This window comes from Cryptomeria japonica, chromosome 10 (assembly GCF_030272615.1).
Source record: "Cryptomeria japonica chromosome 10, Sugi_1.0, whole genome shotgun sequence".
NCBI lineage: Eukaryota > Viridiplantae > Streptophyta > Pinopsida > Cupressales > Cupressaceae > Cryptomeria > Cryptomeria japonica.
The window spans coordinates 907798172-907816819 of NC_081414.1; positions in this window are offsets into that span (position 1 = coordinate 907798172).

Here is an 18648-nt window from a genome sequence, read left to right on the forward strand (position 1 = left end):
GAAGAAGCATATGGTTTGCATAATTTTACTTTTGAATGCCTTGTTTCCATACCTCTATTGAATGTGCTTTGGAATTAGGTTCATTTGCATTGAGTATTCTTTTGATTATGTTATCATGTTTTGTGTTTTTGATTGATATATCTTATGTTTTGATGATTCCTAATTTCTACGTTAACAGATGTCAACACTGTATCCCGGTTGGACCTATCCCAATTAGATTCAGAAGGAATAAGGATAAACCATGCTATTATGCTAGTGGTGATGATTTTGGTATTACTGATGATGATGATGAACCTGTGAGTGGAACGGACAATGGAAGCTCCGGTAAAGACTGGGTCTTTATTGCTATCAAGGATGATTCTCCAGAATCTGTCATTAGAGAAACTCATATTGAAGAAAAGGATGAATGGGTTATAGACAGTGGTTGTTCACATCACATGACTGGTGAGAAGAGAAAATTTTAAAACTATGCAATAATTTGATGGCAGACTAGTCAGATTTAGAGACAACAATGCATGTAGGATCAAAGGTAAAGGAATAATATCATTGGATGGTAAGACTAATACTGATAATGTTTACTATGTTGAAGACTTAAAGAATAATATTTTAAGTGTAGGTCATATGGTGGATAGAGGATTTCATTTTCAATTCAAGGATCGAAAATGTAGGATCATCAATAGATCTAGATTGAAAATTCCTTCTGAAACTCAGACCAATGGAAACATCTTTCATTAGAACTCCGGTGAGAAGGCTTGCTTCATTGCATAGATTGATGAAAGTTGGTTATGGCATAAGAGGATGTTTCATATAAATTTGGATTGCATAGTGAAGATAAGTTCAACATAGGCTATCAGAGATTTGCCCAAGATTGTTAAACCTCATAATCTGGTATGTAGAGAATGTCAAATGGGTAAGAAAGTTAGAACTTCTTTTAGAATTATACATGATAAATCTAATGAAATTCTTGATCTTATTCATACTGATCTATGTGGACTGGCAAGGACGTGGACTGGCAAGGACTAAAAGCTTTCAAGGTGATGGATACTTTTTGCTACTTATTGATGATTATTTTAGAATGATGTGGGTTGCATTTTTAAAAGAAAAATCAGAAGCTCTTGAGAAATTCAAAATATTCCAAGCTATGATTGAGACTGAGACATGACTGAAGATGAAGTGCTTAAGATCATATCATGTCAGTGAATTTACATCTGGTGAGTTCAACAACTTTTGTGAGAGGAATGAAACCAGAGGAAAACTTTATGCACGTAGGACTCCACATCAGAATGGATTAGTGGAAAGAAAGAACAAAACCATGTTAGATGCTACAATTACAATGATGACTAGAGCTAAATTGCTAGATATCTATTGGAGGGAAGCTGTCAATACGACTGTATACACTTTCAACAAAGTACACATTAAAGGTGATACCGGTAAGACTCCTTATGAATTATGGTTTGGTCATACTCCTACTGTCAAATATTTTAGAATTTTTGGAAGTAAATGTTACTTTAGAAGAGATGATGCAATAGGAAAGTTTGATCCTAGAAGTGATGAAGGAATATTTTTGGGATATTCTACTAAGACCAAAGTATATAGATGTTATAACTAAAGATTGAATAGGATAATTGAAAGCATAAATGTCAAGGTGGATGAGCAAGGCAATAATCAGATCAAATCATATGATTATGGACCAAAAGATGAATTTATCATACCAGAACTGGTAATGCAAGAAGTAGTTCAGAGAAGTGAACCAGTGACACCAGTAACATCAAAAAATTCAACAATGATAGATGAACAACAAAAAGAATCAGTAAATTAAGAAAATTCAAAGACTCCCAGGTATGTGAAACTAAATCAATTTGAAGATCAGATCATTTGAGACAAAAGGAAAGGTGTGATGACTAGAAGAAGATTAGTTGCTGAAGACGTATGTTTAATTTCTCAAATTGAACCGGAATCATTTATTGAAGCAAGTAAGGATGAAAATTGAATAAAAGAAATTGAAGAAGAATTAGATCAGATAGAAAATAATAAGACATGGGAATTAGTTTCTAGACCTAAAGACAAGAATATTATTGGAACTAAATGGGTTTTCAGGAATAAATTAAATGAGGAAGGTCAGGTTGTGAGGATCAAGACTATATTGGTTTGCAAAGGTTATTCATAGGAAGGAGTTGATTATGGTGAGACTTATGCCCCAGTTGCAAGAATTGAAGTGGTAAGACTTTTTCTTGCCTATGTTGCACACAAGAACTGCAAAGTATATCAGATGGATGTCAAATGTGCATTTCTAAATGGAGATCTTGAAGAGGAAGTCTACATTGAGCAGCCTGGTGGATTTTCTTTATCAGAAGACAAAGACATGGTTTGCAGACTGAAGAAAGCTTTATATGGACTAAAACAAGCCCCTAGATCATGGTATGCTAGATTAGATAGATATCTTTCAAAGCTTGGTTTTAACAAAGGTATTGCTGATAGTAACTTATATTACAAAATTGAGCATGATGACATATTGATTATTGAAGTCTTTGTGGATGATATCATTTTTGGAGGAGAAGAAAGTCTATGCATGAAATTTGTTGATGATATGAAGAATGAATTTGAAATGTCTATGATTGGTGAGATGAAATTTTTCTTAGGTTTGCAGATTACTCAAACTGATAAAGGTATTTTCATTTGTCAAACTAAGTATGTGAAGGAGTTACTTAAGAAATTTGGAATTGGTAATTCTAAACTCGTCAGTACTCCTATGATAATTGGTTGCAAATTGTCAAAGGATGATGAATCTCCTAGAGTAAATCCAAGCATATACAAATCAATGGTTGGTGGATTGTTATACTTAACTCATACTTAATGCTACTTGTATTGCTTCTAGATTTGAGTCAGATCCTAGAGAAACTCATGATATTGTTGTTAAGAGGATATTCAAATATTTGGCAAGTACAACAGACTTTGGGTTATGGTATCCATAGAATGATGACTTCAGATTAGGCTCCTATACAGATTCTGATTGCGTAGGAGATGTAGATGATTGGAAGAGCACTACTGGTGGTGCATTATTTATTGGGAAGAAGTTGGTTTCATGGCTTAGCAAGAAACACTCATGCACTTCATTGTCTACTACTAAAGAAGAGTATGTAGTTGTTGCTACCAACTATACTCAGATTTTATGGATGAAACAAATGCTAAAAGATATAAGGATAATTTATGATGATCTTATTGTTATTTATCATGATAATATTGCTGCTATTGATATGTCAAAGAATCTGATATTTCATTCCAAATCAAAACACATTTTTATAAGGTATAATTTCTTGAAGGAAAAGGTAGAAGCAAAGGAAGTCAGATTGGTTTATGTGCCTACTAAGGAACAAATTGCATGTATTCTAATTAAACCATTGCCTAAAGATACTTTTGAATATCTTAGAGATTAGTTGGGGGTTACCAGCCCTCCGGAAGAGAGTTAGTGATGCAGAGATGCATCAATTCGGTGAGCTTATCAAACATATTTTCTGATCCAGGTTGATGAGATGTTGCTACTACTCCAGGGGAGTAGTTAGCTATTTGGTTTAGTATTTTGGTTTGGTATCCATCCTTTGTCATTGATGTCAAAGGGGGAGAAGATGTTCATGTGAAAAACAATCAATCTTTTGGGTGAAGGTATTAATCTAAGGGGGAGATATATATTGCAGATCACTCTTTAGGAGATTGTTGGCATTCCTTGGCACTTGGATATTTTTCACATTAAGTGTTTCCATCAATGCCAAAGGGGGAGATTGTTGGAAATATGTTGGATTTGGTTAAGTTTTGTCATTGATGTCAACACTATATCCTGGTTGGAGGCTATCCCAATTGGACCTATCTTGGTTAGTCTTGGTGATCATCTTGGTTTTAGCTGTGATTCTGATCCAGTATGATCAGATCTCTAGATTTAGTTTTGGATGCTTAATTTGGATGATTATATTCTTTTCATATTCTATTGATTCATGATTTGGTGCTTCGGTTGCTATCTCTTTTGTTCCCGATTGATATTTCCTGGTACCGGTTAGCTTTACTGGTAAGCGATATTTGATGATTTGGTCAGACAATTTTGATCTGGCTTATGGGAAAAGTTTCTATCATGCTAAAGGTGCTTCTTGATCATGTCCTAACTTTTTGGTGGTGTTGCATTGATTGGCGTGTTGTTATGATGGTCCTATTTGGATCCGGTTAGACTTTTTGTTCTTGTACTGAGGGTTTCTACTGGTTGGTGAAGCGTGTTGGATTTTTGTCTTAGCAAATTTTCGGTGGATGGAATTATTTGGGAACTTGAATTAGGTTCATGATATGTAATGTAAATCATAATATTGGTCTAGTGGTATCATTTGATGTAATATTTGTAATAATGGGTTTATGGGTTTAGGGTTAGCTGACCTTGTTAATAAGGTTGATGATATGTATTTATAGGTGATATATTCATGTAATTTTTATGGGATGGTTATGTCTACATTATCAAAGAGTCATTTATATGCGAACAAGGTTATATCATTCAGTGAAGGTTTGAGGAGAGTTTGGTATTGCAGGGCAAACATTGTGCTTAATCAAAATTGTATCAAGCATTAGTAGATGCTACTTTCACAGTTCATTCTTTCTAGATTGTACTCTGATGCTTTGTAACTCAGTGAGACTTCCCTTTTGTGTTGAGTAGTGAGCTCTAAGAGGTTGACCTGATTGCAAGTGCAATCCCCATTATAATTATTTCACATGCTATTGTAGAAGTATTATTTGATTGTGGGTAGGGTTTCCCACTATTGTCTTTCCCCTTACCAGGTTTTCCACATCAAAATATTGGTGTAATGTGTGTTGTACTTTCATGATTTATCTTTCATTGTGTTGTACTCCAGTATAAATTTTAATATTGAATTAACTATTGTACTTGTGAGAAAACTAATTCACCCCCCCCCCCCCTCTCAGTTTTCTCTCAGTATCAGATCATTCAAACAATTAGTACAAGGAGTATCTTGTGAAATAGAAGGACAGACCAGTTGAAGATTCATCTTGGATTTCTCAGGCAAAGGTAGACCATCTTTTCTTTCCTCTGACCCCAGTAAAGTGAGAGACTCAATTTTTTTCAACAACCTCGGGTGTCTGATGCAAGAGCATCCTTGGTTCTTGGCAATCTTGCATCAACCAAAAACATTTCTTTCAATTTGTTTTTTATTTCGTAGTATCGGAATTCTTTCCGCATTTTCTTTCCTTTACTCACTGGATCTTGCGGAGTTGGATTTTTCTTGTAATCATGATTATCTTCCTTATTCCTGAGCCACAGGATGTTTGGATCATTTTTCAACAAGTTATCGCTTTCGGATTCCGAGACAGTTTTTTGGCTTAGAACACTAGAACCACTTGGAGCTATTTACTATTGGTGAATCTTGCAAATCCTTTCCATAGCTTGCAGAGCTCTAGCTCATTGTTTCCAACACTCCTTGGCATGTGGCCAACCTTCCCTTTGATCCATACCTCTTCCTTTGGATTTTTTGGAAGATTTTCGTTGGCGGAGGCCGACTTGGTGGTTTTACATGTTTCATCATGTTCATTGTTGTTTGATTCCTCTTGGGCTGACCAGATCCCTCTAGACCATATAAATAAATGTAAATAATTCATTCAAGAGAATATAGAAGATATATCTTAAGATTTACAGGTCTGGAGTTCACCAATTCTATAATCGAGCATGTATGTAGTAGGCCAGTGAGAGGAATCATGTAGCCTGGATGTTGCCGACAGATTGTAATCAGTTTTCGTGATCTAATTCATTCAATTTTGTATTACCTCCATCATCTTGTCTTTCTTTCATTGTTTTTACTCTTGTTGCACGGTTCGGATAGATCTCATCGAGGTCCCTCCTAACCATGACTGTACCAAATTTGTTGACAGAGATGCGAATAAAAGTATTGGGTTTTGAGGAATTAAAGAACTTGTATGAGGATGACCTAGATTTTGCAAAACCCTAGAGAGTTTGCATAGAACCTATTGTGGTGGATAGGAGTAAGTGGTTGGATTATTTCATTCAAGATGAGTTGTTGTTCAAAGGAAGTTAGTTGTGTATACCCCGAAGCTCTATGAGAGAAAATATGATAAAGGAGAAACATAGTGGAGGATTAGCCGATCATTTTGGAGTAGACAAGACAACAACATTGGTAAGTGAATTACTTTTGGCCTCAAATTCATAAGGATGTTAGGAAATTTGTTCAGAGCTGTAGGATTTGTCAACTAGCAAAAGGTGGTAGTCAAAATGTTGGATTGTACAAGCCTTTGACAATTCTGGAGAGACCTTGGGAAGACATAAGCATGGATTTCATACTTGGATTACCTAAAACACAAAGAGGAAATGATTCTATATTTGTGTTGATAGATAGATTCTCAAAGATGGCACATTTCATACCTTGTAAGAAGATGACAAATGCAGTACATCTTGTTGACCTATTTTGCAAGGAGGTGGTAAGATTACATGGATTGCCTAAGATCATATTTTCAGATAGAGACACTAAGTTTGTTGGTTACTTTTGGAGAACACTTTGGAAGAAGATGAAGACAAATTTGAAGTTCAGTTCTACTTTTCACCCACATACTGATGGATAGAAAAAGGTAGTAAACAAGAGTTTGGGAAAAAACTTGTTGAGATACTTAGTTGGAGAGAATCACTTTTCAATCAACCATGGATGTTTGATGCGGGAGCATCCCTGGTTCTTGGCAATCTTGCATCAACCAAAAACATTTTCCTTTTAGTTTGTTTCCTATTTACAATTTTTGTATTTCTTTTTGTTTTCTCATCGGATGTTGTGGAGATGGATTTGGTTCGTAGACATGTTCGTCAATCTTATTCTTGGTCCACGAGATGTTTGGATCTTTTTCCAGCAAGTTATCATTTCTGGAATATGGGACAGTTTTCTTTCCTGTGTATCAGAGCCACCTAGACCTATTTTCTATTGTTGATCCTTACGGATTCTTTCTGTTGTTTGTGGAGCTTGATTTTGTTGTTTCCAACATTCCTTAGTGTGTGGTCAACCTTTCCTTGGGTCCATACCTCATTCTCTAGATTTTCCAGAGGAATCTCTTTGGCAGAGGTCGACCTTATTGTTTTACACATTTCATCTTGTTAATCGACATTTGTTTCATCTTGGACTGGCATGGATCATCCTTGACTATATAAATCAATGTAATTAAGCATTTAGAAATGATCTTTTAACAAGATAGGAGATAGATCTAAGGATTAGGGGTTTCGGAGTTGGCTCACATTCTTGCTAGAGATGAATGTTGCATAACATGCATGTTTTGAACTCAGGCCTATGAGTCAAATATTGTGAACCTGCATGTTGCTGACAGTTTGTAATCAATTTCTATGATTTAATACATTTGATTCTGCATTGCCTCCATCATGTTATGTTGTTGAGTTGTGTTTTTTTTGTTGCACAGTTCAAACTGTTCTCCTTGAGGACCCTCCTAACTGTGACTGCACCACTAATGTCATGGAACCATTGGTTTTAATGATAATGGGGGTAAAATATAGGTCAAAGTGGGGTGAAATGTAATAGTAAAAATCACATTCAGATGCCCTACGATGTATCTTTTCTTAGAATTTAGTAGACAATTAATCTTAGCCTATCCCAATCATCACTTATCCTCAATATTTGGATCCAAATCTACATCTCCACCAAATTGATTAAACCCTATTTTAAATCCTTCAATGGATAAATGACCCAAGTCATTTCCATAGTTATAGATTTGAGCTTTAAACCTTTTAAATTCCAATTTCTTAATTTGGTCCCATGTTTTCCTTCCTATTGAGCATCAAGAGATACCATGAGAGAATTCATATGAGAGTATCAAAAAAAATTAATCAATCATTGTAGTTGTAGTATCTACTTGCATCATCATACTAGACATATTGCAAGCCTGTTTGCTATCTTTCAATCTTGGTTCATCATCATTTAATCGATATGCTTAGAGGTCTAACTAGGATAAATTGAACTTTAGCTATAGATTTGAACTTTTAATTTTTTTAATTTGTAAGTCTTAATTTGATCCCATCTTTCCCATCTTTTTTATCCATAATGGTCTATTTAACATTCATCTTGTTCCAAATTGCATGTTACAATGGCGTGTTTAAGGATTTACCCTAGGTCATTTAGACCATCAAGGAATATAATAGGAGCATATAGATGAGCATATCACAACAACATTTAATTGATCATTTCAATTTCTTTATCTACTTGCATTATCATGCTAGGGATATTGCAAGATTGTTTGTTATCTTCAATCTTGGTTCATCATCATGGAATTGATAAGCTTGGAGCTCTAACTCAAAGAACTTAGATATAAACTTTTTAAATTTAACTATGGATTTGAACTTTAAACTTTTAAAACTTTTGCTTAATTTGGGCCCATGTTTCTCTTCCTTTCTATCCATTCTGATCTAATTAACATCCATCTTGTTCAAAACTCCATGCTACAATGGTGCATCTAAGGATTGGCCCTAGGTCATTTAGACCATCAATGAATGTCATGGGAGCATTCAGATAAACACGTCATAGCAACATTTTATTGATCATTGTAATGCATAATTTACTAGCATCATCAAGCTAGGCATAAATTGCAAACTTGCTTACTATCTTTAATCTTGGCTCATCATCATCGAATTGATATACTTAGAGGTCTAACGAAGCAGAACTCAAGAACTTTAAACTTTTTAAATTTGACTATGGCTTTGAACTTTAAACCTTTTAAATTTGCATTTCTTAATTTGGGCCCATGTTTCCCTTCCTTTCTATCTATTATGATCTAATTAACATCCATCTTGTTCCAAACTACATGTTATGATGGTGCATTTAAGGATTGACCCTAGGTCATTTAGACCATCAAAGAATATCATGGGAGCATTCAAATGACCATATCATAGAAACATTTAATTGATTATTGTAATCACATAATCTACTTACATCATCATGCTAGGCATATTCCAAACTTGTGTGCTACCATCAATCTTGATTCATCATCATTAAATAGATGTCTAACTATAGAAGACCCTCTCAATTCAATAAAATTGTCCATTTATGACCATCAAAAAGATAGGCCTAACTTACAAAACCAATCCTAGGTCATTTAGATTTGATAGGTCTAACTTACAAAACCAATCCTAGATCATTTAGATTTGACAAGTCTAACTTACATTACAGATCTTAGATCTTTTAGATCATCAAAATCATGCTAGACTTTCAACAAACAAACTTGCTATCCTCAATCTCAATCCATTGAATAGATGTCTAACTATAGAAGACCCTCTCAATTCAATAAAATTGTCCATTTATGACCATCAAAAACTCTACATTATTTAGATTTGATAGGTCTAACTTGCAAAACCAATCCTAGATCTTTTAGATCATCAAAATCAACAAACTAACTTACTATTCTCAATCTCAATCCATCATAATTGAATCAATTTTCTTAAGTGTCTTATTGAATAGAAAACGTGTCCCTCTCAATTCTAACTTAGAAAATTGATTCTAGATCATTTAGATTTGACAGGTCTAACTTACAAAACTGATCCTAGATCTTTTAGATCATCAAAATCATCCTAGACATTCACCAAAGAAACTTACTATCCTCAATCTCAATCCATCATTATTGAATCAATTTCCTTAGGTGTCTAATTGAGTAGAAAACTTGTCCCTCTCAATTCTAATTTGGAAAACCGATTCTAGATCATTTAGATTTGATAGATCTAACTTACAAAACCGATCCTAGATCTTTCAGATCATCAAAATCATCCGATACATTCAACAAACAAACTTACAATCCCCAATCTGAATCCATCATTATTGAATCAATTTGCTTACGTGTCTAATTGACTAGAAAACTTGTCCCTCTCAATTCTAACATATATGCCCAAAATTGTGGTCCTCATACGGACAAAACCTGCTATACAAAACCGAAGTCCACAATTGCGGTTTACACAATCATAATCGCGGTTTTCCCTTTTGAACGCGGTCGATTAAGCAGGTGGTCCCGCGGGCGGGGATTCCGGTTGTTCCTATTTGGGGTGAAGTGCAATACATAATATTGTGGCGGGGCCCACGAAGAGCAGGAAACGGACGAGCGGACGTGTTAAAGATCCATTAAGAGACAGAATGGTGCGGGTCCCACCAGGGATCCGGAAAAAGGCAGGCGGTTTGACGGCAAGCAGCAGGTCACATGGCTACGCAGCTGCTGACGTCACATGGCCATCGTTTTCACTCGTGCCAGCCCCGACATGCCTTGCAACTTGGCATTGGATTTCACAATTATTTTATTTGTTTATTATTTTCATTCTTAATAATCGAATTATTAATACTATTATTGAGCATGTTCCCCGAGTTTGTTACTGGGAAAGAGAAAGCTCTCGTGCTTGCCAGGTGGTCGGTGACTCAGACCATCCTCTACGTGCGCTACACGCATTCTTTTTTTTTCTTTATTATACTATTATGTGCTTTGCAAATACATCAACTTGGACATAAATTATTACTTTAAATATGATTATTACTGCTCATTACTTTAAATGGTTAATTGGGAATTGCAATGATTTTTGTTTTGTTCCTGAGAAAGGGAATTAGAGTTTGATGGATGCCACATTGGCACCCACTTGGTAGACAGACAATCCAGGTGCATATGATTACCTTACTATTGGGTAACCAACCGTCTGTGTCTTTAACCAACACTACATCTAGTCAAATATAGGTATGTTAGATGTGGACTTGACTGGCTTAGTTTTACCACTAAAATTGGTTTTTAATTAAAAATGCGTTAAAAATTAATGGGGCCATGGAGTATGTGAAAATGAAATTTGTAGAAACTTTTTGTTTGATTGTTTAATAGTAAGGAGTTTGTAGTTCGGTTTATATGACTGCATCAATACATAAGTTATTCTGATACATTATAGCTTATGTATTGGTGCATCTTAGGGGCTAGATATTGGTTTCCTACATTAGGTGAAGGTCACAAACGACATGAACGTTACAACGATTCACAATCAGATCATAGAGGATTTGGACCTCTTAACCATCACACTACGGATGAACCGCAATTTGTAGAAACTTTTTCAAATTAGTGTAATAATATTTTTTTATGAGTTTGGGGAAAACAATTCAATATGGTTTATTTTTAGGTCAATATACTCTTTGATTTTATTAGCGATTATTAAATATTTATGTGGCATGCAGAATATGAAAAGAAAATTTATAGATTGTAATACCCAATTCTTATATAAGATTTGGGCACATAATTCAATAAAGATTTATTTTTAGGTTAGTAAACTCTTTCATTTTATTTATCAATTATTAAAGATTTACGAGACATGCAATATAGGAAAAGGAATTTTATAGATCGTAAATAATCAATTTTTATATGAGTTTGGGGCACACAATTAAATAGAGGTTTATATTTTAGGTTAGTAAACTATTTGATTTTATTTATCAATTATTAATGATTTATGGGGCATGTAGTATATGAAAAGGAAATTTACTCAATTCTTATATGAGTTTGGGGCAAACAATTCAAAGAGGTTTATTTTTAGGTTAGTAAACACCTTTATTTTATTTATCAATTGTTAAAGATTGTTTCTTTTTTTTTTTTTTAATTTAAAAAAAAAAACTGTGTTGCTAAATATTTTCCTATTCATTATATAAGTTTTATTTTTGGCAATCTACTATCTTTGCTTATGTTTCTTAACAACTCATTATAAACAGTATGTTGTGTTTTCATATACTACAAATGACAAGTTAAACTAATTTTGGTTGTAGTCACTATGTTTTGAATGGATGGATGGTTGGAAGCTATAGAGGGGATCCTATTGATTTATTATTTTGGTATATTGTCTCATTTATTTGTGCTTCTCTATACATGTCTCCACTTTCTATCCCTACAATTTTTGGCTTTGATAAGAACTAATATTCTCAAGAGGTTGCTTGCTTGTTTGAACCATGCAGCCACTTAGAAGTGGCATTTTTGACTCCCAACTGGGTGTGTCATTTCCCAACATTAGTTGTTTCTAACATGCCCAATGAGACTCCATTCTTGAAGCTCAAATAAATTTTATTGAGTGTACGACTATTTTTTTCCAATATTTCAAGTGGAAATCTACTTCTTGTAGCAATACTCACACCCATTGCAAATTGATTCTATTGTTTTTGTGAATAAACCATAATTATTTGCTCCATTAGATCATTCTCATTCACCTTGCAACTCCATGCTATCAAAATCAATAAATTAGAGTGGCCCAATTTATTTATTTTATGAATTTATGCATAACAATAATATTCAATCTTCATTTAGATATCCCTTACTATTGCAACCACGCCCAACACTTGCATACACAATATTAGTTGTAGACGTCTAATAATTAAATTAAATATTTAATTAATTTAATCCTTTCTACATAATTAATTAATTTAATTATGTTTATCTTCTTCTTTTTTGATAAAAGTGCAATGCCACTGAACATTTTATTAATAAGCAAAACTTTACAAAACCTAGTTCAAAAGAGCATATCGACAAGAAAGAACCAAGAAGAAAACCTTTGGTTGCAACTCAATGACAAGATTACAACAAAACAACATATTGCCATTTACAACCAACCCAACCAATAGATGACACCCCATACAAAAAACCCGAATCTATCAAAAGACCAACCATCCCTTGGATGTAAACAGCTTGCCAAAAAGAGACATTACAAAAGCCCTAGCCCAAACGAAATTGGGGTGTGAATGAAACAACCCAGGCGAAAATAAGTAGTCATACATCATGACCTGAGAAACTAATGACTTGTGCCTTCCTGAGGAGGTCCACACACCCCTGAAATGTAGGTTATCAAAGCATCAACATCCTCATCCAAAGTGGAGGAACCATCTGCAAAGGCTCGACCACATGTGGAGAGCTCGAAATGACAGCCATAATTTCCAGAAGGGAGTGAATCCTAGTGAAAACATCAATTGCCATAGCCAAATTATATGGTGAAACATGATCAATAAGTTTCTCAAACCGCAATAGGGTGTCCTCATAGCATCCTCCAATAAGACTGCACCTTGCTACAGATAACAATTCTCCACACTAGCCATTAGCAAGTAGCTCAGAAAGAGGCAAGAAACCACCATAAGGAAACAAACCAAAATCAAAATTGTAATGAGACAAAGCAATATCCAAATTGTTAGAAGTATAGAGGGAGTGAACAATGAATGCATCTGAAAGAGCTAAAACCATAGGAGCATCCAAAAGAAAATCCATGCAAACAATGAGAAAATGTGAAGCCACCTCAGATAGAAGAGAATTTGCATTTTCCACCAACCAAGATTTACTTGGGCACTGTTGGCATTCTACACTCTAGTGAGAAATGAAGGTGTTGTCATTAATGGAAACCTTCAGGACACCACCCGACATTCACCTGGTAAAGACACCGGCACCGGCAGACACTTCATCGACAGCGACAACAATGTATACCGGCACTCCAGCCGACAGGAATCAAGTTTTGTTTATTGTATTTAATTGTAAATATCTTTTGTAAAGCCGACATGGCATATTGTAATAAGACTCATATATGTATGAGATCTTGTAAATCATTTAGATGAGAGATAGATAGATGGACGGACATGATGGATAAGGTAGAAGTGATGAGCGAATATAAAGGCAGATTTTGTATAAGGGTTTATGGTTATAGCATGAGCTTAAACCGGTACTGAACCTGGCATAGCAGATGCTGAATTGTAGTAGTACATTATATTGGATTCTCATAATCCATTTTGTAAGTCAGTGAGACTTCCTTTTGTATTTGAGCAGTGAGCTCTAGGCAGTTGGCCTTCCTACATGTGCAGGCACCACATTGTAAGTAATATCCATTCATTGGCCAGTGAGTGAATATTGTGGGTCACAAATCCCACCGAAGTTTTTCCCACACCGGGTTTTCTCGTTAAAGATCTTGTGTTATGGTGTGCTTTCTATGTTGTCTTTATTATTCCTATTTACTGCATTAATTATTGTTTACCGGTACACTATTTTAGAATGCAAAATACTTAATAAGGCTAAAGAATTTACTAACCAGTTAGATACTGATTCACCCCCCCCTCTCAGTATCTTTGGGACTATCATTAATCCTAACAATTGGTATCAAAGCCCAGTCCTCTATTTTCAAAATCCTGACAGCTTGAGGAAGATTCTGACACCGGTATAGATGGAGAACTTAAGAAAGCAATTGGAAGGAGCTCTTGTGGACTATGATTCAGAGAAGTTGAATAATATCAAACTTGAAGATGATCTGAGGACTGCACAGGAATTCATTCAAGGACTTTAAGAGAATCTCACTATTGCTAGAAATAAAAGAAAAGAACTTCATGAGAAGATGCAGAGTGATGATGATGATGAAAAGGAAACTCTTAATGAGCTTGTGAACAAATTGAGGCAAGAAAACATGACTATGAGGAATGAAATGCAGGATATGACTATGAGGTTTTGTAAAGACATTGAAGACAGAAAGAAGAATGAAGATGACTTGACTAGGAGATTAAATGATGCTGAAAATGAAAATCTAAGACTCAGTCATGAGAATGATATGTTGAAGACAGATCTGATTCACATGGAACATGATAAAACTGAACTTATGAGATAGATGGGAATTCTAGAAAATGAGCTGGCTACTGCAAATCAACATAAAGAGAAATTCAAGAAAAGTTCATAAGAAATTGATGATATGCTGAAAAGTCAGAAACCTAATGGAGACACTGATGGACTTGGATTTGAAGTTGGTGAAAGCTCTGGTACTGCAAACAATCATAATCACAGTAAACCGGTAAGACAACCTAATGCTTACAAATTTAATGGGAAATGCTTTAACTGTAACAAGTATGGTCATAGAGCAAATTAGTGTAGATTAAGAAACAATCAGAACATTAATGCACCCACCGATCAATGTTCCAAATGCAACAAAGTTGGTCATAATTCAGAAAACTACCGAATGAATGTAAGATGTTATGTTTGTGGAAGATTTGGGCACTTATCTAATCAATGCAGAACACAAACCAGCATAGGATATAGAAAGGCTATTCAGAAGAACAATGTGACTTGTTATGCTTGTAACAAAATTGGACATATTGCAAAATTTTGAAGAAGCAAGACTTCACCTGCAAACAATAAAGGACCCAGTTTAAAGGCAAAGAGAAGGTAGATGAGGTAAAGCAAGAATTTTCAAGACAATGGATTAGAAAGAGAGATCGGAATGTTGATGAGACTATTCCTTCATTGGTAGAACATAGTATCACTCCACCGGCAGGAGATTCTTCATCCAACTGAGAACTAACCCTTGGGGGTATTGCAACAAGTTGAATATCATGCAATTTACCCTTGGTTGATGGTGAGAAGATGGATTTCTTCTTTACCGGCATATGTGTTAAGTTTCACTTAAAATTAGTGAGCGTTTATTGTGGTTGTTGGAGGAAAAGACATTATAAAACATTGATTTTCCCTCTTTTTCAATTCACCGAGCATTCAAACCTTCAGAGAGCACAAAAATACGAGCGAAGGCATCCAAAGAGAAGAAGTGAAGCAAGTTCTTTTAAGCACTCAACCCTATCAGGCAACTTAAGGTATTTATCAATGGCTTCCTCCTTTGCTCCGGAATTTATTGCAAACCCTACTATTATAGAAGTTGTGAAGCGCCCTAGACCAATTTTTAAGATCATTCCCGAGATAGTGAAACATGATGATTTCCTATGTTCTTTTTCTAAAATTCCAAAAGGTGTTGCTTGTGCTGAAGACCCTAGAATCTATATTCATTGCCATATTGAGGAATTAGGTTATGAGGAAATATTGAAAATGTTTAAAATTGTTATCTGTGATGAAAGTGGAAAAGGTGTTGTCATTGATGGCAACCTATTGGCAACCTTCAGGACACCACCCAACATTCACCTGGTAAAGACACTGGCAGACACTTCACCGACAATGACAACAATGTATGTCGGCACTCTAGCCGACAGGAATAAAGTTTTGTTTATTGTATTTAATTGTAAATATATTTTGTAAAGCCGACATGGCATATTGTAATAAGACTCATATATGTATGAGATCTTGTAAATCATTTAGATGAGAGATAGATAGATGGATGGACATGATGGATAAGGCAAAAGTGATGAGCGAATATTAAGGCAGATTTTGTATAAAGGGTTTATGATTATAGTATGAGCTTAAACCGGTACTAAACCTGGCATAACAGATGCTGAATTGTAACATTACATTATATTGGATTCTCATAATCTATTTTGTAAGTCAATGAGACTTCCTTTTGTATTTGAGCAGTGAGCTCTAGGTAGTTGGCCTTCCTGCATGTGCAGGCACCACATTGTAAGTAATATCCATTCATTGGCCAGTGAGTGAATATTGTGGGTCACAAATCCCACTGAGGTTTTTCCCACACCGGGTTTCCTCGTTAAACATCTTGTGTTATGGTGTGCTTTCTATGTTGTCTTTATTGTTCCTATTTACTAAATTAATTCTTGTTTACCGGTACACTATTTTGGAATGCAAAATACTTAATAAGGTTAAAGAATTTGCTAACCAGCTAGATATTGATTCACCCCCCCTTCTCAGTATCTTTGGGACTATCATTAATCCTAATAGGCACCACCGTATGAATTACATGAGGAGCATCTGGAGAACACAAATTGAATAGCCTACCAATTTTCTTATTATTGAAAGCATGATTATCCTAGAAATCACAAATTTTAGTAGGCAAAGAAATTCTGTACCACTCAACACATTCCACTATCGACATAAGAGAAGATAAAAGCCAAGCAGAAAAGCAAAGAAAGTGCCACAAATAAATGACAACCATCACCACAATATTAGTAAGCATAAAAACCAACATGCTTCACAAAGGGCGGCACAAGCATGAGTATGAAGAAACATCAAACCCAGTCTGGAGAAAATAATGGATAATATGCTTAATATTACACACGAGCCAACAATCCTATCACCGCTTGTGTAATCTCAAGTAGAGTACCCGTCCACCACCTTACTTATCCAAGGTATGATACACTAAATGTTGGACATTGGTTGATGTGTTGTCATTGATGCCAACATATTCTTCTATGTATTCCAGTGTTGTAGTTTGGTTGGATGAGTTGGTTTAGCCTGTGTGTTGCAGTTGAGCTGATGCAGATTAAAGGGTTTCTATTATGTTGTCTATAGATGGTTCTTTCCTATTTGCATAGGTCCAGATGTTGATTTGATCAAGTTATGAGATCTGATATTAAGGATGTTATTCAGTTGTTCGTGTTATTCGGTATTCTAGTTTGTGCTCCGTACTTGTAGTGTCAAAAATTGCATACCTCTTTGTAATTTGACCTACATCTTTTGTAACCACTTTGGTGTCCATTCCCCTAGCACCTAAGTAGGCTCATTTCAGCCCTTGCATCATCCTTTTCCCTCTTAGGATGCTCAAAACCCCCTTTTCAGTAGCTCCCTCGTGGCATAAGTCTTGTTGGCCACATGTCTCCCTTGTCTCCTGCTTCTTTCGAGTGTGATTCATTTGGACACTAGCACGTCGTGCGGATGTCTGTGCACCGCACATTTGTCCTACGATATCTTAATGTTCGAATGTCGGTTTTGAGCACACCTTTCCACTTGTCACTTGCGCATGTCGGTGGAAACGACCCCAAGTATTTCAAACGGCTTGCCAACCCACATTTTCCTCCTCTTCTCTCTTTCAAATCTATATTTCCTCTCCTTTAAATCTCTCTAGTTTCTCCATACAATCTCTCTTATTCTTTGGGCTCTCACAGCTTTCTCCGTCTCTCTTTTACTTGCTACAACAGTCTCTATTTTGCTTCAACACTCTCAAGCTCTCACAGTATTTCTTTTGCAACTATCTTGGCTTTCTCAAGCCTCTTCAGTAATATCTATCTATTTATCCTATCTTTGAGAATCTTGGGATTTATCACATCCCTCTTCTATCATTTATCATTTATCATTTATCATTTATCATTCATCATTTATCTTATCTTGTATTTATCTTTTATTCTATCAATCTATTTGGCTATCTGTGGAGATGGAAACACCAAAACAGGGAGTTGACTGAGGCAAGTCCCCAAGCAGCCCCAAACATTTTTCCTTTCTAGCTTGTGTGCAGATTGCATTAGAGAAGATTTGTTTGGCTGGAGGCTTCATATCGTGGACCAATTATGAGATTATCTTCTTCCTTTCCTTTTTGGTTTTCATTCTATTTATATAATCATTTTACCTTCTTTTATTTATATTTATTGCATTTAAATTAATCTAAAAAACATATCTATTATATTGTGCACTTATGGGCGAACTCTACTTTCTGTCCATACAGGATGCTAGCACGTCGTGTTGTTGACCATAATCCACATGCGTGTCCTTGTGCATAGAGATATCAGAGGACATATAGAGACATACTACATCTTGAGTGGAGAGGTCAGTTAGTGAATCTATGAGAGGAGGTTATCTGCCTATCGAAGAGGTTCATTTTCCCCCCTCTACATTTTGGCAAACCCGATGTGAACACTTCTTATGTATTATTTTCAAAAGCATTCTTTATCATTCCTTTATTCATTCTATGTCCCCCTAAAAAAAGGG